General features: G+C 47.3%; 1 protein-coding gene across 1 annotated transcript in view; it reads left to right on the top strand.

Annotated features, from left to right (window-relative positions):
• Nucleotides 1–23,688, top strand: part of LOC119382233 (uncharacterized) — a 286,762-nt gene that overhangs the window by 88,526 nt on the left and 174,548 nt on the right. The gene's annotated exons all lie outside the window — the stretch shown is intronic.

Raw genomic sequence — 23,688 nt, 5'->3', positions numbered from 1 at the left:
CCGCGGGACGCGCCTTGCTTGCGGCGAGAACGACATTACTGGGGGTGATGGTACCCCCCTCATCGTGGACCGGTATTACGGTAATACCCTAGTTACACGCGCACGCTAACCTCAGTTGCGACAAAGCTCAGTTAACCGCAGTAAACTGCAGTTACCGCCAACTGCAGTTGGCACCTGTGGGTCGCTCTTGGCTTTTCCTCCTCCCCCTTTGCCCTTTCTTGCTTTTATCCTGTCCTTTATATTGCCTTGTTCTTGCAATAAAGCTTCAGTTGATAGTCTGCGCCTGTTTGTGCTTTCCTCTCCTCTTGTGTCACCGTCCGTTCTTTGCGCAGTTACATAATGGCACCTGTTACACGGGAAAGCTGCCGATGGTTTTCGGCTGTGAAACAGGTCACGTAACACGCAGCTTCACGAATAAAATATAAAGATTTAGCTGCGTTTCGTAAATATAGTGGCAAATAAAATGCCGCTAAGATGCAGCTGTATGTACCTTCCTGTTGAGAGATAGTGGTAAACTACCACTCATGATTTGAGAATGCTTGCCGCAGCTCCCTGATGGGTATAACACGACGGAGGCGTTGTCAACAGTGATATAAATATTTATTTCTCAAGGCTCCCTTTGAAATAAATATTTCCTGTTTACACCTGCAGTCCCCGAGCTTAGTGCATCACGTGTTTTGACAATGTTTGACAGAAGTTCAGGCTGGTGCTCGCAACTATGGGCGAAGTCAACTTGTGGTCGGCGCGAAAGCCAAGACAATCCGTTGCCTGGTATGGGTGTGTTCCAATACTCACCGTAGACAGCTAAATAGGCAGCTAAGTGGACAGCGGCCATCTTAAGTCCCAGTCCAATTCTCACGTAGCCCGCAAAATAGACAGCTTCGAAAAGACGCCATCTGAGACAAATACGATGCAGGCTACTTTGCTGACCAAGCAAGATGGCGGCTCACCGAACTGCTCGGATAGCTCTGATATCGCCGGTATGGTCGTCTGCACACCAGCAGACCCTTTTCCGAGCGCTCAATGTGAGCTACGTTCAATTTTGATAGATTTAAACGCGAAAAAAGGTAAAAAAATAACTGTTACGTTTGTTTTTCTTAGCTTTTTCTTGTCGACGCGAGGTGGCGTCACGTCGCGCAGACGTCTTCTAGACGCGTTCCATTTCTCGGACAACATGGGCTCGATGCTGTCTTCTAAGCTGTCAGCGTAGACTGTCTACGGTGCTGTCCAGAATTGGAACACTGCCTATGTTTACCATGATTAGAGTACCTAGAATAGGGGGAGTGTCGAATGCGCCGGCTCCCGCGTGCGCCTTTTGCGGTGAACTCCCGCGCCGCGCCGCTGCTGCGCCGGACCCGTGGACTTTCCGCTCTCGGGAAGCGCGTGGAAAGCGAGGGGCGTCTGCTGCGCGCTGTAGTTTTTGCTCTGAGTTTCCACACAGGGCACTTGAAGTCTACTTGATTTTTATAATGCGGTGCGGAATGGAGCTTATCCATCTTTAAGCGTTGTGTTAGTGCTGGGGCAACAACAGAATGAAAAAAAAAAGTCATAGTTTCGCCGCAACGGCGAAGAAATAAATGCGATAGCAATAAATTGTAATGTAACGCGAAGAATGGAAAGCAGCTCCAATCGCCAGCGCGTCGCTCGAGCCCAAAGGACGCACGAAAAGAACGCACACAGGACGAGCGCGAACTAATGCGTCACAGCTCGACACTTTGAAGCGCACTGCTGAAACATAAAGCAGGACGCACGAAACGAACGAACAGGTACACACAAGACGAGCGCGAACTAATTGTCACTTTTGTTACTTATTTCTGTTTGAACAGCGCGCTCCTTTCGCAAACGCGGCCGCTGCAGCGAGCGAAGCGAAGCACCCCACCGGCCGCCCCTTCTTTCCTCGAGATAAGCGCACGAAAGCGACCACGCCCTGTAGAGCGAAGAGCAACGGCGATCGCAGGAGCTGCGCGCGCACGTCGCGCCATCTATGTAGCCACTAAGAAAGCATGCTGAATTACATGGTGTATACGAATAGCGCGCCGTTAGCAGGCTGAAAGTCGGTGCTGTCGTGGCCTAACGTCTAACGCGGCGGGCTGCAAAGCGAGTGGTCGCGCGTTCGATTCCGCGCGTCGGAAAGAATTTCTGAATGATTTTTCTTTGTGGCTTTTCTATATATATACATACTATACATATAGGGTGAATGACGGCGACGGGGACGGACATTTTCCAGCCGAGACTGTCCATATAATTGCTATCGCAATTAAATCGTGTCAAGCGGCATCAGCGTGGCCTAGTTCCGGTGATAGAGTTCCAGAACGTTGGTGCGTGCGTAAAAACGCGCAAAACGAACACGCACAAGTAAATAACGAAAAAAGCTCTTTCTCGCGGGTAATCGGGAATAGCATCACGCATGCAAGAATTAAGAGTAATAGATAAAGTAAATTACACGCGCATTCAGTTAAAATACTTATACGCGCAGTGACCTCTTCACACTACGAGCTTTTTACTCATATTCGCCAGTGGTTTGCTAGCCATATGCACACCACTTTATTCGACAATTTCTTAGCCTCCCATGGCACTTTATTACGGACAAAGCACACCAGGAAGACGTAAGGGAAACAAAAGAAAGAGTAGTGACGACCATACGACCGCAATGCTGTTGGCTTATTTTGTTTCTGAGGTGTACAGCAAGGCTCACCGTGCGCAAACATTTGAAAAAAAAAAAGCAATGGCAGGTAAACTAACGTTATTCCACAAGGTTTTGCATAAAATGTGTGATATAAAAAATGCTTTACAAATATCCAGATATCAAAGTTACAAATACCCCAATTCTTGCTGTACAAGTTAAGTCTGCCGGAACTAAAATACGCAAGAAATTTACAAATGTGAAAGTCTAATCACTGAATCACTTCACAAAATTGTGCAAATACAGAGACTTATGTACCTAACCTGAAAAAAAATGCAGCATGCGATATATATATATATATATATATATATATATATATATATATATATATATATATATATATATATTATTACGCCTTGTACCTGCCGGACTAAGAAGGCGAAGAAGTGTGTGGAGGTGGAAAAGAAGAAGATCTCTCAGCAGCTTCTCCCTGTGCGATCTTTCCGTCCAAGCCTTCTGTCAATAAACCCCAAACCCTTACTGTGGGCGTAACAGAGTGGTGGAGGTGCGGGGTAAGGCAACCAACGACGGAACCGCTACCCTTCGGACTTCGCCGAAGTCGTCGCTTCGCCGGCCTGCCTCCTTCCATGCCCATCATGCCTGACGACACAGACACTCGGGAACCAGCCCCAGCAGTTCTTGGCCGCATCACAAAGAGCCACGACCCTTGTCCGGGAAGGCTAACGAAGACGTGGACGCATGACTCAAGCACTACAAGCAGGTAAGCCACTACAACAAATGGGATCCTGCCTCCCAGCTATCTCACGTGGTTTTTTACCTTACCGATGTTGCACTCGTCTGGTACAAGAACCGTGAAGACCTATTGACGTCATGGGAACGCTTTGTTGAAGAGATCACGAAGTGTTTCAGTAACACAGCTGCGAAAAAGAAACTTGCTGAGCATATTCTTGCACAAAGGGCTCAGTTACTCGGAGAGAGATGTGCAATGTATAAGGAGGAGATTTTGAGGCTCTGTAGTCAAGGAGATGCCAGCATGTCCGAAGAAGACAAGGTGGGACATTTATTGAAAGGCATTGCAGAGGATGTCTATAACTTTCTCATAAGCAAAGAAAGCCTAACTTCAGTGTCAGATGTCATTCGCCACTGTCGGACGTTTGAGTCATTGAAGCAGCGCAGAATAACTCCGAAGTTTGGTCGTCTGGCCAATGTCACCACGGTGGCCAGTGTAGAAACTACACCAACTGTTGACCTCGCTACAACCATCCGTCAGATCGTTCGGGAAGATCTGCGCAAACATGAAAGCATGAAGCATGAAGTGGCCGGCACCTCTCGATGCTATTTCCCGCGAGATGTGGCTACCCCGCAGCTTGGGGATTTCGAGAATCCGTCCGTCAACGCACCGGAGGTTACGGAATCCCAGCCATCCATCGCTCAAGCACAGAGCTAGATCACTGTACCCTCAGCGCTTCCGCACCGAACGCCCATACCGCCGACCAACGAACGATTATGTTGAGCGTCGCACTTACGCAAATGATCATGTCAACGTGCCGGAACACGTCGAAGGGCAGCGACGACTGCGCCCAGCTCCCGTGTGCTGCAACTGTGGTGTGACCGGTCACATATCAAGGTACTGCGATCGCTCGCGAACACCACGCTATGAACGGCCGCCACCCTGGACGCAGCAGCCTGATGTCCCACCTTTTGAAGAATGCTGGACCACCCAACCACGACCCAATAGCAGCTTTTGGCAGGGACTCTTTCGCAACCGTTCTCCTGCCTCCGTCCGAAGTGTGACACTACCTCCAGCACGTCGACTGCGCCGGTCTCCGTCGCCCCGTCGCCGCTGCTAGTCACCACATCAGGAAAACTAGACAGCGCGGCCGATGGGGGTGAGGTCGCTGGTGACTTGCTGCAAGAAGAGATACCTCCACCAGTGTTTATGAACAAAGTGCACGTTTTTGTTGATGGTGTAGGCAAAATGGCCTTGGTGGACACTGGTGCGACCGTGTCGATCATGAGTGCTGCATTCAAAGGTCGTTTGGGGCGCAAAGTGATGTTTTTGTGGGAGAAATCGACAACATTCTGTGGCGTGGGTGGCAACTCGCTGTGTCCGATTGGTGTTTGCACCGCGGCAGTGTCGCTGAGTGATCAAGTGCTTGCGATAGAATTCACGATTCTTCCACGGAGCACGCACGACATAATTCTGGGCATTGATTTCCTGCGAATGTGTGGGGCCACTGTTGATTGTAGAAACTGCGAGGTGTTCATAAGAGACACTGTTCCTGATGGACTTATGGAGAATTCGGGCAGGGAAACACGGTGCACTCCGAGTCCACGAAGATACCGTTGTCCTGGCATTCTGAGCTGTATGCGTTCCCGTAGTTCCTTTGCCTATTTACGACAGCGATACCAGCTTCGACGCGATGGTGGAACCTTTCCATTTAAGTTGCATTATGAAGAACACGTTGGTACCCCATTGCATAGTTTCAGTGAGGAAAGGGTGTACGGAACTTTGGACCATAAACTGTTCAAATGAACCAGTGCTCTACCAGGAGGACTTAAGCTCGCTTCATTCAAAGAATACTCGCCGACGACAGTAGCTGTCCTCAGTAACGTTCGACGTGATGACCAAGTGAACGCTTGCTCAGACGATTCGAAAATTTCACCTATGGTCGACAAGTCACTGACTCCCGACAACCGCAGTATACTTCTAGACGTTCTGCTAAAGTGCTTGCCGGTTTTCGATTTTTCACAGTGGCCATGCGCCTTCGATCCCCGCGTCTCGTACACGCCACAGGATAATACAGGAACAGCACAGCCAATCCGACATAAACCGTACCGAGTATCACCGTCCGAGCGCAAGATAATAGACGATCAAGTGCGTGAAATGCTACAGAAGGGCGTCATCCAAGAATCATCGAGTCCTTGTGCAGCTCCAGTGATTATTGTGAAAAAGAAGGACGATACCTGGAGATTCTGTGTCGACAATCGCCGTTGAATACCGTCACCAAGAGAGATGTTTACCCTCTCCCACGAATTGATGACGCCTTGGACTGTCTAGACTTTTCGTCTATAGATTTACGCTCAGGCTGCTGGCAGATTCCTATGCATTCTATGGACAAGGAAAAAACTACTTTCATAACCCCGGACGGACGCAATGAATTTAACGTGATGCCGTTTGGGTTATGTAATGTTCCCGCCACATTCGAAAGGTTCATGGATACTATTCTGCGGGGCCTAAAATGGAACATCTGTATGTGTTATCTCGATGACATTGTGATTTTCGGGCGCACATTTCATGAACATAACGAACAAGGGGACGTCGTTCTGGAATGTATTAGAAACGCCGGCCTAGTTCTTAATGCGAAGAAGTGTCGTTTCGGCGAGCGACAAACCTTGGTGCTTGGACACCTCGTCAAAAAGATGGCATCAGGCCTGACCAAAACAAGACAGCGGCCGTGAAAGCGCTTAAAACACCTCGCTCAACGAAGGAGCTTCGTACCTTCTTAGGCCTGGCTCGTATTCTCGACGATTTATTCCTGCCTTTGCGGACGTTGCCTTCCCTTGACCAGCCTGCTCCGTCAAGGTGCTAGTTTTGAATGGACACACGACTGCGAGACTTCCTTCAACAAACTGAAGTTCCTACTCACGTCGCAGCCTATTCTCCAGCACTTTGATTCTTCTGCGGCGACTGAGGTTCATACTGACGCCAGCGGAATTGGCATAGGTGCAGTTCTAGTACAGCGCTGCAATGAAGAGGAACACGCCATTGCATATGCCAGTAGAACTTTCAGCGAGCCGGAACGCAATTACACAGTGACTGATCAAGAATGTCTGGCACTCGTCTTCGCTGTTCAGTGATTCCGCTCATACCTGTACGGTCGTCCCTTCCAAGTGGCCACGGATCATCATTCCTTGTGCTGGCTTGTAAGCCTTGGCGATCCATCCGGCCGTCTTGCACGCTGGGCCCTACGCTTGCAAGAGTACGAATTTACGGTATTGTACAAGAGCGGCAGGAAACACGCTGACGCTGATTGCCTTTCGCGGATGCCGCTTGATACGACAGTTTGCGATGCCGACAATTTCGATCACCTCATTGCGTCAGTGACACCACTGGTCCCGGCGCTTCGTCTGCGAAGGGCGAAATATTACGCCGCGTATGTGCCGGACCAAGAAGACGAAGAAGTGTGTGGAGGTGGAAAAGAAGAAGATCTCTCGGCAGCTTCGTCGTGTGAGGTCTTCCCGCCCAAGCCTTCTGTCAATAAACCCCAAACCCTTACTGTGGGCGTAACAATATATGTATATATATATATATATATATATATATATATATATATATATATATATATATATATATATATATATATGTATATATATATATATATATATATATATCTATATATATATATATATATATATATATATATATGGGTTTAACACAACGGAGGCGTCGTCAACAGTGATATAAATATTTATTTCCCAACAGTTTCAGGAGGGGTCCTCCCTTCGTCAGGGGATGAGTTAAATTGACGTCGAAGTTCGAACTTGTTTCTTGCCGCGTCCCTCTCCCCTTCAAGGACATTTCAGAGAGAGTGAAGAAGACGACGAAGTGAGAAAAAACGAGGGAGAAAAAAGAAAAAGAAAACTGTATATGGCCTAAAGTCGTTGAAAGTCCACATGTTTAGGATCTCGTGTTTCCCGTTTTTATTCGTTCGCCGGGCCACCCAAAATTGTCGCCGCGGTGGGCGGGATGAGCCTGTGCCACCGCACGTGAGGGAAGAGTGTCCCCTTCATGGGTCGGCTTTCCACCTTTCATCTCAGCCCGTTCCTTGTGAATGGCCTCCAAGTGGAGGCCATTTGGAGGCCATTCTCTCGATTGAAGTGTTATCTCGATCAGTACTGACGACGACGGCTGAAATAATACTCCCCGTAACACTATTATTGAACCACACGTTGAGCTCGAAGATTTCGCTGTGCAGTAAAGCGTGCGAGGTTGAGTCGAGGAGGATGACGCGTTGAAACGGGTCGTTGAGGAGCGCGGTAGTATGCGGACGTGGATTTGAAGTGCTTTTCATGCCCACTGGCATTTGAGTACAAAAACACACTACCGAATACTTATGTGCTCTAGCAGCTACTATTTAATTTATGGTCTCCTAAAGCACTTTTCCAAGCCATCATCAAAAATCCTGAGTATCAGAGTTCATTGTCATACGAATCAATCACCACTACAAAAAATTCGGCAGCTCCCACGCATCGTGGGAATCGGTTTCATGCGACGCAGTTAGCAAGTATGTCTATGCTGTATTTTATGGCTCTCAGCCAAGCGTTACGAGGTGGATCGACGTGTTTTTGTAAGTGTAGTAGCCGTGTACACATCGAGGGCTTACCAGGCACGTCGATAACACTGGCGTTTAAATGGTAACGTCAGCCCTCACGTTATGGTACACACGTCAGTATTATCGAAACTAAGTGCACTTTATGGCGCAATCATGTGAATATCATACGTAACTTTCGTTAATGTATTCCTCCGTGGTCGAGCAATGCTTCAATATAGCTTGCTGAATCATAGGAATACACATGTAATGTTTATTACACTGCTATAAAACAGGAGCCAACACTGGAACCGCAGACGTTAATCTGATATGACGCGTGCATCGTAGGAGTACATATGTAGTGTTTATGGCTTTCTTGTAAAATGAGATAGCCAGCACCACAACCACAGTAGACGTTGCACCGCCATTACGCCTGCATAGGCTGTTTTTCCAGACCAGTCTATCGACTTGGCGTGGCTCTGTGGTAGAATACCTGATTGCCACGCAGAATGCTTGGGTTCGATTCCTGCTGTGATGCTAATATTTATTGTTTCCATTTGTCGGGCGAACGCTGCCGATGTCGGCTTTTCTTAACGCTGTCGCATTTAAATTACCAATGTCGGTTCACGCCGTTCCGGTGTACATATAAACTGTCAATCACTTGTGGCGCATACCCCTACATGGCAACCAGTGGTAAACGGGTATGTGCCACACGTGTCTGGAGGAAACGGTTTTGACGACGTACGGGAGAGGATTTTTTCACGTTATTTAGGTCATGACCCGACAGTCATATTCATCAAATCCTCTTACCCTCCCATGCCGATTTTGGCCAACACCAAGTTTAGGAGACGATCATGAGAGCACCCAGACGTAGGCGGCTAGATAGATAGATAGATAGAAAGAAACGCTCAAAGTGCCAAAGGCTCGCTAAGAAATGCTTCGCATTTTAAATATTTCGAATCTATCAAGTACTAGCGGTGTCTTAGGGAATTCTCGCATGGTTTAAGCGCTTCCTGGCTTCTTTCGTCCCACGAAGCGCGCTCGAAATGGGTACATCATAAAAGCGCACATCATAAAACCGAATCAATCTATTGCGGTGTGATTCAGGAGCGCGCTCGTGTCTGCTGAGTACTTTTAGCACACTATAGAGCGCGACGTCAGGCGTTTGGCGGCACCCTGTGGTAAGAAGTGCATCTGATCCAACCGCTGGTCTCGGTCTGCTATAGGCCAATAGCAGCAATCTGCTGTATGACGACCCTCTTAGAAGAGTTAGGACAGGCGTCCGCATGAAGGTAGGTTGCTTAAGAAAGCGATAACTTCGTGTTCTGCCTGGACACTTTCCTTGCCGGGCACGACTGCAATGTTTGCCTGAACTGGTGAGAGCGTCGTCTTCTTGCCGATATGTTCTTTTTTGCCAAACACGAGGGGTCGTGCAGGGCCCCTTTAAAGCTCATCGCTAATATTGCCACGCGCGCTTGTTAGTTTAGATTTGATATGATCGGGTTTCACTCACAAAAACTGCTACCACCAAGCACCGCAGGCCGCGCGGCAATGTTTAGAAACTTCGCGATTGTTTCAGTGTTCCGTCAAGATTACACGCAGGCCAAGAGTAACCAAAGTTTATTCTAGATCTAAAGCGAACACCAGCGATAGCGCTGGAAGCTTCGATAAGGCGACAAGTCGACGAAATGCTGGAGGATGACATCATACAGCCTTACAAGCGACCGTGCACTTCACCTGTTGTCTTGGTAATAATAAAAATAATTGTTCGGGTATTACGTCCCAAAACCACGATTTGATTGAGAGGGACGCCGTAGTGGAGAGCTCCGGAGCTTTCGACCGCCTTGGGTTCTTTCGTGTGCACCTAAATCTATGTACATGGGCCTTGATATTCACACGGGCGTTTCTTATTATCATTTTGCTGTATTCAGTTCTTGCCCACAAAGACTGTCAGCAACGCTCAGCGCAAACTACGCCTCAGTGTTCGAGAAGCTTCGCGAGTATTGTAGATCATTTTGTTAAGATTGCGCGCGAGACGCGAACACTCGAGCTTATTCTAGAGATTGCGCGAACAACCAGCGATATCGCTGGAAAGTTCGATAGCGCCTGTATAAAAGCCGACGCGCTTCACCGCTTGTCAGTTGATCGACGGTCGACGCTCTGTTCGCCGCTATTAGTGTATTGCTTTTCAGTTTCGCGGCCACAAGTTCGGCCAAATAAAGAGTTTCATCTCTGACGTGCTGACTGCCGCCTTTGTCAACGTCACGACCACGTGACAATATTTTCGCCTCCAAGCGGTTGCCTTCGTGACGAAGGAAGGAACGCTGCGTTTCCGTGTCCATTACCGTCGCCTGAACAAGATCACGAAGGCTTCTATCCGCTCCCACGAATAGGCGACAACTTGGATCGACTCACTAAAGCAAAGTGCTTTTCTTCGATGGACCTCAAGGCAGGCGATTGGCAAATCCAAGTCGACGAGAAATACCGCGTAAAGACGGCGTTTGTAACACCGGACGGCCCGTTCGAGTTCAAGGTTATGCAACTTGATCTTTGGAGTGTTGTCAGGATTAAAGTGGCAGACTTCTCTTGTCTACTTGGATGACGTCGTCTTCGCTCCCAGCTTTGACGAACACCTCCGACGCCTTGAAAAAGTACTGCAGAAAATCAGGTCGTCTGGCCTAGCACTCAGACAGCAAAACTGCCGATTCGTGTAGGGCACGTCATCCTAGGGCACGCCATCAACTGTGGAGTTCGTCATGGGTTCGAAACAGCGCGAGAAATACGAGCACACCGAAAGAAAGAGACAGGACCAAGCGCTGAGCTACCAACAACGCTTTTTATTTATGCGAACACGAACAAATACGCTTTTCACATGTTAGGAGGGGGATGGGTATTGAAGAAACGTATGAGCCCTACCCTAAAGAATGCATCAAATTAACAGTGCGGATAGCTCATCGTTTTCTCGGTTAACGCTATCGAAGGTGAACTGACACATGCTGACCCAACGTTGTGCATTATGGAGGCTTCGTAGATTTGTCGGGCTGGGGAATCTCGGTATCTGCGAACGATGCGCATCTGCCGGAAATCGGGGCTACACCCGCACCTAGCGCAATGAATCGCCAAATTGCTGCCGGTCTTCGCTCCAAGATTACTGGCGTGTTTTCGCCGGTGGTCATTCACACACCGGCCCGTCTGACCGATGTACAATCCTCCACAGGACGTCGGGATCTCGTATGTTTTGCAGGGAAGAAAGCGAGTTGCATGTTTCTTCTGGCACGCGGATTTCTCAGAACTTGCCGCATTCACTCGTTTGCAGAGGGAGCTTTGTTTTATAGGAGCCGAGTAAACCACTGTTACTCCCGATCGCTCAGCCGCTTTTCTCACCCGGTGGGAGACGCCGTGCGGGTAGGGGATGACGAAAACTTTGGCCTTGTCAATTTGCGGTGGGGCGTTTTTTTTCTTTGCAACCTAGGTTCGCGTAGGACCACTTCTGCCAGTCTTGCCAGAAACTGTTCTGGAAAGCCAGCCCTTGTCAACCTGTTCACTTGAAGGGCGAAACTTGAAGCGACTTGATGGGGGCAGGAACGACTTGGGACATTCCTCGCGGCGGTGAATGCGATGGCGCGTTTAACGAGCTTCGAGTAACGAGATGAAAGTGGCAGAAGGTCCTTCCTCGATTGTGGGGTATAAATCTAGCAGGTATGGCTGTCGTCCAGATGAGTCGTGAGGCCAAGGAAGCATATATTTTTTTTTGCCTTGAGGTAGCTCCTTAGTGAAGGAAATTCCAGGGAAGTTAGTGCTGAAGCTGCTGTAAATCTTGTCTGCCATGACGCTGGCTAAGTCAGTGTTCGCGTGGAATAAACAGAGGAACTCATCAACAAAACGAAAAATCTTCACCCACTGGATCTTCGTTAGGCTCTCCTCTGAGCGTCTGTCGTACCTTGCCAAGAGCAATTCGCTTAAGATGGGGGAAATGCAAGATCCCATGCAGACGCCCTCTTTTTGTACTGTCTTACGACTTGGTTGCTGAGCTAAAAGAATTAAAGCTTTAAAAGCCTGGGACCACTGGCGCCAACGGCGGAGCTCGCGCGACCCGCAGAAGATAGCCGCCATCACTACATTCCCGCCACACACCGACAATAACGCCGTGCGTCGACCTCTCGACCTGTGTAACTATTACAGGCGGTTTGTCAAAAACTTTTCCTGCATTGCCAAACCACTTAGTAACCTGACCAAGACCGACGTCGACTTTTAGTGGGAAACGCCGCAAAAAGAGAACTGATACGACGTTTGCAGTCCGCACCGATTCTGGCACACTTCGACGAAGATGCCGATTCAGAAAAACATTCACGTGTAAAGCAAAAGCTTTTAAGCGCACGAAAACGAGGACAGAAGAACTAAGAATTTGACAGGGCAGCGCTTGAATAAAAAAATATATTAAAGAAATACACTCCGACGCAAGCTGCGTAGGACTTGGCGCCGTACTTGTACAACGGACGGAAGGTCGAGAAAGGGTCATCGCTTACGCTAGCCGGTCGCTGTCGAAGGCCGAATCAAATTATTCGACGACAGAAAAGGAGTGCCTTGCCATCATTTGGGCTACATCTATGTTTCGCCCCTACCTATACGGCAGGCTTTTCAAGGTCTTGAGCGATCATCACGCCTTGTGTTTGCTAGCAAAGTTGGAGGACCCTTCAGGGCGCCTCGCACGGTGGAGCCTCAGACTTCAGAAATTTGACGCAGCGCAAGCGATGTTGAAATACAACCAGACAGCTCACCGAAGAAAAACTGCCTATCATCCGCAGACGAATGGCCTATCCAAGCGTCTGAATAAAACCCTCACCTACATGCTGGCAATGTACGTCAACGTCGAACACAAGACTTGCGACGGCATCCTTCCGTACGTAACCTTCGCTTACAACATCGGAGTGCAAGGAACAACGCACATGGCACCCTTCAAGCTAGTTTACGGAAGGAGCCCGGCAACGACGCTCGACGCCATGCTGCCAACTGCCACCGTGAAATATGATCTCGACGTCGCCGCTTATTTGCATATCAAGATCCAACAGCGATCCCCTGCGTATCAAGATCCAGCAGATGATCGACAGCCGTCACTGCAGTCTTCGAAGACGTCACATGGAATACCAAGCGGGTGACCGTGTGTGGGTCTGGAAGGCGATGCACCGACGCGGACTTAGCGAGAAGCTTTTTCAACGATACTTCGGCCCGTACTGGGTACTTGGACGTCTCGGCGCACTCGACCACGAGGTTGACCCCGACGGCATGACCAACTCTCAGCGGCGCCGGGCGGGCCCCGGGCCTGCATGTGGTGCGCCTTAAGCCGTTCTATGCGCACTAGCGAACTTTTACAACTTTACTGTTCTACGCGCTTTCGTGTTTCCCTATACTCACGTATATGTTTATTTTTTCGAATGTCCGCCGCGATGGTTTAGCGGTGACTGCTGCTGACACGAAGGTCGCAGGTTCGATCACGGCCGCGGCGGTCGCATTTCGATGAACGCGAAGTGCTACAGGCCCGTGTACTGTGCGACGTCAGTGCACGTTGAAGAACGCCAGATGGTCGAAATTTCCGGAGCCCTTCACTACGTCGTGCCTCATAATCATATCGAGGTTCTGGCACGCAAAAAGCCACAAAAACTATTACCACTACTCGTCGCAGGTCACACCGCAGTGTCTAGAAACCGTGATTTTATCAGAATGCTCTGTCAAGATTACGCGCAGGCCACGAGTAACCAGGTTGATTCTAGCCCCAGCGTTAACGCTGGAAGGTTCGATAAGGCAGGCATAAAAGCCGATGTATTTCACAGATGAGCAGATTAGACAACGCCCGACGTCCGTGCTCGCCGTCACCTCTGCACAGCGGGTGTCGCTTGTAATCAGGGTCTCCTTTACCGAGCGCAAGTTCGCCCACTAAAGGATTTCATCTTTACCCACTGCGTCGTGCTTTTCTTCACCGTCACCCCAACGGCACAATATAAAGTACGTTTTAAATTCAAAGAAATCATACCTCCAGTTTTGGAAGTTGCGCATAGTTCCAAGCAATATCCGAACGCACGTTCAACAGAGTTGCAGCAAAAGGACCGACAAAGCCTTATCACGGTCGCCTGCTTCGTCTAGCATACAGGGAAATCACGTTTTTCAATTCTTCATGTTTTGCAACTGCTGTGAGCGATGCAGTTATAGGAGTGTACAAGTACTGCGAAGCACTAAATGAGATTACTTTCCGCACACTTTGTTAAACTTTGTCGAACGTGCCACGCTCTCACGTTAATGCCATGAACGTTTTAACGCGATAGCGTTAAAGAGCTCGTATCGCAGAAATTCCGTCGTCGGCGTCGGCACCGTTGGTTGTGAGCGAAAAATCATCATCTTGTCCGTGACCGAAAAATCGAAAAAGCTGCAAATAAAATAAATAATAAAAATATTCGGTCCGAGTGAGAATCGAACCCAGGCCGTCTGCGTGGCAAGCCGGTGTTCTACCACACAGCCACGCCTCTGCTTGGCGCTGCATTGAAAGTAACTTTCATGCTTCCCAAAAATACGCGTCCTGTATACAGGCGTCACAGTACGAGATGCAATATCGCAGTAATATTGCGTGGTACAAGCGTACATTGCCATCGGGCGTCACACCATGTCAATATCATAACGACTTTCTGGTTTAAAGACAGCCACCCATTACAGAAAGCACATTACTGCGCGTTTTCCTTGAAGACCACGTAGTGGGTGCATCGCAACTTCGTAAAGTTTCTCGCGCAAAATTGCCCCTGTTTTAAAGCATGCTACCCATTACATAAGGCACACACCTTAGTGCGCGCATTCTGTTAAACACTCGTAGTGTTCGAAGTGCGCACTAGGGGCAGGATATCCCTATCGCGTTCAACTCTTAAAGGCGAAGCTTAAGCGTCCCCCCAATTTTATTTCACTCTTTGCAGGTGAACTACGAAATCAAATCACCAGCAGCGATAGCACCCATGTGTTGGTCGACGCGAAACTGGCTGAGAAAGTGAAAGGCGTCACTTCTACCATTTCTCTGAAGGTATGTGCGCTGGAAGAGTGGCAGTGTCGAAACGGGGATACCTGAAAATAAGAAAAGATGTACTACACTGCTCTGATTTATTCAACGAAATATTCGAGAAATTTATCGCAGAGCTAGTGATAATGCTAGAGGAGCTCTAAGAAGCTTTCCTCCGTATTTCACAGTTTCTCCTAATACAGCTCCGTGAATGTCGTCTTCGGTGTTTCTCTTAAGGGCCGTGTGAGTTGCACATCGCTCATAATAATTTGACGAAATATGCCAGCTAATGAGGCAATAAACCTGTTCATTTTGAAGCAGCTTTTGAAGTGAAAAAATGCAGGCCTCTAGGCTCCCTTTTTTGGTGGTTACAGAGGCGTTACGTGAAACGCTTACAACGCTTAAACGCTCGCAAGGCCGCACACGGTGGAGCTTTCCCATCTAGAATAATACAATAAAACTTTTTGTTGGGCTAGTTGGTTATTCGACATAGTGTAAGATGATCAGCGCAAACTTGACTCCCGCAAACATACACACAAACACTCACTCATCCACCCGAGGAACACACACGACACTCAGCGCTCACTACCAACTGTTTATTGCACCTGAATGACCCTCTTATATAGGTACAGAAAAATGCACAAAACCAATGAAGAAGAAAGGTGCGCATGTGGAAAGCAACACACAAGCGAAGTATGAGCGCCCCCACCCCACCAGGCAAAAAAATTAAACAAATTTAAAAAGAAATACGAAAAAGCAGATACACCAGCAGATCACTAAATCCTTGCCTCGAGAAAAGATATTTCCTGTTGATGTAACACCAACGACGGCTCGCTAACACAATTGTCCTTATTTTTTCCAATAAAATATGCTTCCAACAGCAGAAGTGCAGATGATTTCAAGCTTCTTCCAAGAACCTGCGTGTCTGTAAATCGTGGTTCACACCCACATGCGGAAGTATGCGCCACAAGATGCGCATACTTATCCTCGTTTCTATTAAACTTTAGCGCATGCCCCTAAGCCGGTCATTCAGGCATCTCTCGGTCATCCCGATGTACTGTTTTCCGCAGGATAATGGAATAGAGTATACAACTCCCGTGGAACATTTGACGTAGGCTTTCACATGTTTCTTCAGGCAACCGCGTCTCTTGCTACCGCAAATGCGCGGACACAACTTGGCTAGCTTTCTGGCGCCGAAAAGACCAGAGCCACTCCATGCCTAGCAGCAACCTTCTTCAGGTTATGGGAGAGCTTGTGCACGTACGGCATCACATGAAGCTTAGAACCCAATGGGTCCCAAGCAGCTCCATCCCTTTGTGTTCCACGTTTCATCTTCTGCATGAGAGCCTCGGCGACCGTGTTTATGACCGACGAAGGGAAGCGCGCAGCCGTTAACCGGTGGATCTGATCATAAAAACTACTGTGCATCTGGTGTGGACACGACTTTGTCAACGAAGATTCCAGGCAAAGTGAAGCAATTCCTCTTTTAACAATCTTAGAGTGCGCAGAATCATACGGCAACAGCCCCTTTTTCACACGAGGATGGTAATACCAACAAAGTGTTCACGGTCCCACAGTAGCTTGAGGTCTAAAAACTGTAGGCAGGTCTCTGTGGGTACGTCGGAAGTGAAACTAAGTCCGCGTCCAAATTCTTTAAAAGCACTTAGTACAACATCGCAATAAGCACGCTCAACTTCATAAAAGGCATCGTTGATACACCAGTGTTGTAGGCGTTACCGAAAAAAAGTAACTAAATACGTTACTCGTTACGCTAACAAAAAAGGAACGCGTTACCACTCTACGCTACCTCTTAAAAAAGGTAACGCGTTACCGTTACAGTTACCCTAAAAAAGTAACGGACGTTACTTCCGCCGTTACTCTATGGTCAGAAATTTTATTCACCGCATGTCCACTGTAGGAACCCCAAATAACAGTTTTAGAAAGCTGATATTTATGATTCACACAAAACTACTGTCACAAACGACAATTTTTGCACGAAGTACTGATTTAACGAGAAATAGGTTGCACAAATATGTCGTACCATGCGTGGCAACAGTAGCGTAGCCAGAAATGTTTTTCGGGGGGTTGGGCGGGGGGCGGTAAACCATGCTTTATGTACGGTTGTGCGTGCGTTCGCATGTGCGCCTGTACATATACACATGGAAAATTGAAAGATTTCGGGGGGAGTTGGGAGGAGAGTTGAACCCCCACCCCTTCCCCCGGCAACGCCAGTGCTTGGCAACAGTGGAGTGACCTAAAGTCGCCTGTACAGTCACATGTGATGGCTGACTGTGTGGCAGATGGTAAATCCATTTTCTCAATGTGACGTTAAACACAAAATTTGATTTTATCATCAACGCTCCCCCTCCTTAAAGAAAACACCACAACTCTCAATGAACTTACAGTAATTCTGACGGTGTGCTTCTACTAACAAGACCGATGATCAAATAGTCATAAAAAATGCTTAAACCGTTTAGTTTTGGGGAAAAAAGATTTGCACACATATGCATTTTTCGCCTTTGAAAATCTGTATACTTGCCTCAAAAATTGCAAGCGTTTATGTGAAGGTGTTCAAGTCAGCCTCGTTCGCTGAAAATTTTGGTAACTATAGAAACGTGTGCCCGCAGTTGCTGATAGAAAGAAGCAAATTTCGTTTTGAAAACAAAGTTGATAACCATCGCTAGATTATTACAAGGAGAATTTTCTAATAACTACGGCTTACTTGTAGAAATAAAGAAGCAGCTGCATTTCAAAGCTGTCATCGGACAGATTGCATCTCTTCTTAATGAATACGTCCGCACCTAAACTAAATGGGCATTCGAAGGACGCATTGGGTGGTACTCTTAACGCCTAATCAAGAAAAATAGCGCGAAAGAACGTATGACGAGACGAAGAAGGCTACAGCACAAGCGCATCTGCTGTAGCCTTCTTTGTCTCGTCCTACGTTTTTTCGCGCTATTTTCATTCATCACGAATTACCAACTCGTCCAACAGTTTATTCGTAACGTCTGGCGGGCCGGCATGACTACGACGCTGCGACAATAGAACGTTGGGGCGAGCTCTGCAATAGTGGCGCCTATAAGACGAGGGAATTTTGTGTAAAATAACCGGGATAATGTAAAAAACATGGTTGATCCCTCCGTCATAGGAATCGGAATAACACGAAAGTAAAACGTGCCCTTGTAGAAGTAACTGAATGTTTACTCTAGATTGATACGAGAGAGTTTGCACAATGTATATTGATGTCTGGCAGCTATAGCACCGTTTAAGGTGGATGCACCCACTTTGATGCTTGGTGGTACATCTCCATGCCGACGACTAACGTCCATGTTCAATGATTAAACAAACCCTTGTGGTAGCTGTAGTAGTTAACGGTGTAAGCGTAATCAGAGAACGAGATGTGATAGCCAGAAGAGCGTCGCATATTGGACGCAGACCTTGATCGCCATCTCGCGGCCTGTTAAAATGTGATTGAACACCACGGCCGCACTATAGGGAAACGCAAAGCGCGTCGTGCCGCCCTGGTAGCCCGGCCGCAATTTTGCTCGGGGCGAGCGCGCAGGCAGGGAACGCGGTGTTACAGCCAGGTGAGGCAGGCGCGCGTCGCAGAGCTATTTTTGTTTCGATTAGCGTGATGCTGTGAGCGAGGCCGACGCTTTTAGGACGCTTGCGTTAAGGTCGCCACCTCGCGATGTGGTAAGGCATTGACCAAATTGCACTTCTATTGAAAACGCGCCGAATGGGACGAACGTGTAACGCGTCGCAGGTACTAATCGCGGAGGGCACAGTAATGGTGAATTACTTGCCGCCCCCAGAGGGCAACACCACCCCGCCGACCCGGAGAGTGGTAGATATAAAAGGCGCATTTGTAATGCCTCTAGAGTCTGTGACCGTGGCGCAGTGGATAGCGCGCCCGGCATCTGCTGTTGCGGACCGAGCGGTCGTGGGTTCGATGTCCGTTGACGGAACTTTTGTCATCTGATTGTGTACATTTTTTCGACGTCATTTCCGTGACGGAAAATGCGTCACTGAAGTCTTGTTGGACCCCGGCATAACACACTTTCGTGTTAAAAAAGTAAAGAGTAACGTGGCACCTCACGTTACCGGAAAATGTTAACGTAAGTACGTTACCCGTTACAGTTCCTAAAGAGTAACCAGTACGTTACTAAGTTACCGAAAAAAGTAACGCGTTACCGGTAACGCCGTTACATGTAACGCGTTACCGGCAACACTGTGATACACACACTTATCGAAGTAAAACCATCCTCTTGAGAATCTAAAATGTGATCGGGGGGTGTATAGGGCGCCCGTTTGTCTAAAAGAATTAAGAAATCGTCAACATATCTAAAAATTTTTAAAACCTTCCCCCCACTTAAAAAGTTATCCAGCGCCCTATCTACGTCAGCTAAAAAAAATGTCACACAGAACTGGGGCGACACACGAACCTATACAGATTCCTTGACCCACAGAGACCTGCCTACAGTTTTTAGACCTCAAGCTACTGTGGGACCGTGAACACTTTTGTTGGTATTACCATCCTCGTGTGAAAAAGGGGCTGTTGCCGTATGATTCTGCGCACTCTAAGATTGTTAAAAGAGGAATTGCTTCACTTTGCCTAGAATCTTCGTTGACAAAGTCGTGTCCACACCAGATGCACAGTAGTTTTTATGATCAGATCCACCGGTTAACGGCTGCGCGCTTCCCTTCGTCGGTCATAAACACGGTCGCCGAGGCTCTCATGCAGAAGATGAAACGTGGAACACAAAGGGATGGAGCTGCTTGGGACCCATTGGGTTCTAAGCTTCATGTGATGCCGTACGTGCACAAGCTCTCCCATATCCTGAAGAAGGTTGCTGCTACGCATGGAGTGGCTCTGGTCTTTTCGGCGCCAGAAAAGCTAGCCAAGTTGTGTCCGCGCATTTGCGATAGCAAGAGACGCGGTTGCCTGAAGAAACATGTGAAAGCCTACGTCAAATGTTCCACGGGAGTTGTATACTCTATTCCATTATCCTGCGGAAAACAGTACATCGGGATGACCGAGAGATGCCTGAATGACCGGCTTAGGGAGCATGCGCTAAAGTTTAATAGAAACGAGGATAAGTATGCGCATCTTGTGGCGCATACTTCCGCATGTGGGTGTGAACCACGATTTACAGACACGCAGGTTCTTGAAGAAGCTTGAAATCATCTGCACTTCTGCTGTTGGAAGCATATTTTATTGGAAAAAAATAAGGACAATTGTGTTAGCGAGCCGTCGTTGGTGTTACATCAACAGGAAATATCTTTTCTCGAGGCAAGGATTTAGTGATCTGCTGGTTTATCTGCTTTTTCGTATTTCTTTTTCAATTTGTTTATTTTTTACCTGGTGGGTGGGGGCGCTCATACTTCGCTTGTGTGTTGCTTTCCACATGCGCACCTTTCTTCTTCATTGGTTTTTGCGCATTTTTCTGTACCTATATAAGAGGGTCATTCAGGTGCAATAACAGTTGGTAGTGAGCGCTGAGTGTCGTGTGTGTTCCTCGGGTGGATGAGTGAGTGTTTGTGTGTGTGTTTGCTGGAGTCAAGGTTGCGCTGATCATCCTACACTATGACATCTAGAATAAATAGGGGCAACCTGATGTGAAACACGCACGAAATATGAGGTACCTGAGATAAATGTTCATTTAGTAAAAATATATGAATACTTGGTTTACTTGGGCTTCTAACGGTCTGTTTCACACGAGGAGTGTAGTCCGCTCTCCTGATCTTTAAGGAAATTGTGGGTCACATGTGGTTTGTGTTTAGTTCCATAAAAAAGCATAAGGATAGTGGCAACCGATAGAGTTTTATTCCCTGTTCAATAAATAATAACATTTTTATTCAGTCTATCAAGAGTGCCATACCGACATTGCCGCAATGTGTCCATCAGTACTCCAAGTTGGTGCAGACAACTCCAGATAATAAATCAGGCGCACATAAAATCTTCATAGCAGTTTATAGCGCAATATTTTTGTTGCAGTTTTTTTGGGAACCAAAGCAAATAATTACTTAGCCCGTGTATTTCATAAATATTTTATTCGTTATCGGAGGTTTGTAACTACTCGGTATATTGAGTGATGAAGCGGGCACCAAGTTATATTTAGCAAGCATAAGGAGGGCATAACTGCTTTTGCAATATGAGATTGCCGCCTTTATAATGTACTATTTGCCTTCTACGGAGTATTATCAGTGCATTTTACGTGCGACCAGAAATTTAGGCCACTACTACGCTGAAGTGAATACAAATTCCATCCCGAAGAAATTAATCAAACAAAAAATGCGTCGTACACAATCAAATATTATGGGAGAAGGTCAGTGCAGTTCTAGAAAGTGCGAGAAATGTTCAAACGTTGGCTACAAGTGCTTGAAGTTTTATAGGAACATGCGAACATCATTCTTTGTTGTATAATATATATTATATTATATATATATATATATATATATATATATATATATATATATACAATGAAGAAAGAAACTACGACTTTCGTTGGTTTGGCACTGTATATTTTAACCAACGTTTCGTCTGGTGGACCAGACTTTGTCAAAGTCTGTCCACCAGAAGAACGTTAGCTAAAATATACAGTGCGAAACCAACGAAAGTCGTAGTTTCTTTCTTCATTCCTTATTCTATCGGGGCCCGCGTGATTCTTTTCCCACTACTATATATATATATATATATATATGTATATATATATATATGTACCTTGATTTCGTGAAGCACTTCCTGGATTCGGTCGTGTTACAGGTGCGCCAGCGACGCGGACGAACAAACGAACATAGCTATATGTATGTGTGTTTGAGTAGCTTCGCTAGCGTTGTAGATCGGTTTTGTAAAGATCTCGCGCAGGACGGGAACAGTCAAGATTATTCCAGAGCTTGCGCGATCACCAGTCATAAAGCTGGAAAGTCGATGCGATGTATAAAAGACGAGTTGCGGTGATGATCAGTATTTATTGCGATAGCAATTATATGGACACTCTCGGCTTGTTTTGCCGTCGCCGTCATGTCCCAGATATGTATATGTATGTATATATAAATAAAACCAACAAAGAAAAAGAAACAAGAAAAATTCGGCAGATCCCACGTACCGTGGGAATCGATGTTATGCGAAGCATAAGCGGGATGGTGACCGTGGCGTAATTTTTCACATTGAACGAAACGTTACGGAATGATGCTAGAGAAATATGGAAGTGGTATACGCGCACTCATATGTTGAAGAGTCGCATATGTATTATATAACCAGTTGCTTACAGTTGCGTAACGATGGCAGCAGCAACATGGGTGTTACCAACGCCAGACGCGGTAACCCGATATGTAGTGCTTATATTCTTTAATACTTGATAGCGCGAATCCAAACGGGACAAAGAAGGAACACAGATGCACAGGACAGGCGTTACTCGCAACTAAGCTAAATTCAGGAAAGTTTCCCTAGATATATACATAGCCGAGCGGCACGCGCAGGTGCACTGCATGTATTTTGCAGTCGCAGTTACAGTTGTTTGCTTATACTTGTCCGTTATGACGGACAACGCACTCTCGTTTCACGAACCCGTGTATGTGTAGAAGGGGTTCTTGACAGTTCTTGAACGAGGTCATCATCACCGTGATCAGTCAGCACCAGCAGCTGAACCAGACATGTTAATCGGATCCGTTCGTAATCGCGGCAATGAGGAGTCTAAATGTAGTGAAGTGCGTGGTATAGTGCAGCTGGTGGAAATCCTGGATGCCTTTTACGATGAAAGATCCATGATGCCTCCTGTCGTGGACGTGGTAGCGAGGTGTTTTGATGCTCTCTCCACATCCAATCCGTCTTTCACGCAGTATAATGACCAAGCGCTCTTGGGTCTTGATAAATCAATGTTGAAGTCACCGGTAATCATGAGAGACCTGGTTCTCTCAGCAGATTTATTGCAGGAAGCATTGCTTCGGTTTTTGCGTATTCCACGTGGCCCACGTTGCGGACCACGTGGACGAGTGAATGGTAATTGAGCGTCTTCCAGGAGTGTTCTGCCTTCAGTTTTCTTACTTTCCTTGCGTCCGCCGCGGTGGTGTAGCGGTTAAGGTGCTCGGCTGCTGACCCGAAGGTCACGGGTTCGATCCCTGCTCCGGCCGTTCCATTTCGATGGAGGCGAGATGCCCGTCTTCTGTGCGATCTCGGTACACGTTAAAGAATACCCGATGGTCAAAATTTCCGGAGCCCTCCGCTACGGCATCTCTCCACATATCGTGGTTTTGGGACATAAAAGTTCAACAAATATTGTTAATATCACTTTCCTTGCGTGTCAATGTGTGGTACGCGGTTACTGTGTTGGTTGAGACTCTGTGTCACCTGTGGCACATACCGCATAACATTAACTCTGGCTTACGGGTACGTGCAACACGTGACTGACAAAAAGGGTTTCATGACGTACGCGACAAGTATTTTGCGTTATTATTGTCGTGACCAGTGAATCGTGTTCGTCATACACTGATCCCCTGCTATGCCAATTTTGGTATATTACAAGTTATGGAGACGACCAGGAGAGCACCCAGACGTAGTCGGCTAGATAGATAGATAGACAGATAGATACGTAGATAGAAACGGCCAAAGTGCCTGAGGTTCGCTAAGAAATGCTTCGCATTTAAAAATTTTCGATTGGCGCCACCGGATTCGAACCTGCGACCCCTCGCTCCTCACG

Source organism: Rhipicephalus sanguineus, chromosome 2 (genome assembly GCF_013339695.2).
Source record: "Rhipicephalus sanguineus isolate Rsan-2018 chromosome 2, BIME_Rsan_1.4, whole genome shotgun sequence".
In the NCBI taxonomy this organism is placed as follows: Eukaryota; Metazoa; Arthropoda; class Arachnida; order Ixodida; family Ixodidae; genus Rhipicephalus; species Rhipicephalus sanguineus.
This window is presented reverse-complemented; position numbering and strand designations above follow the sequence as displayed.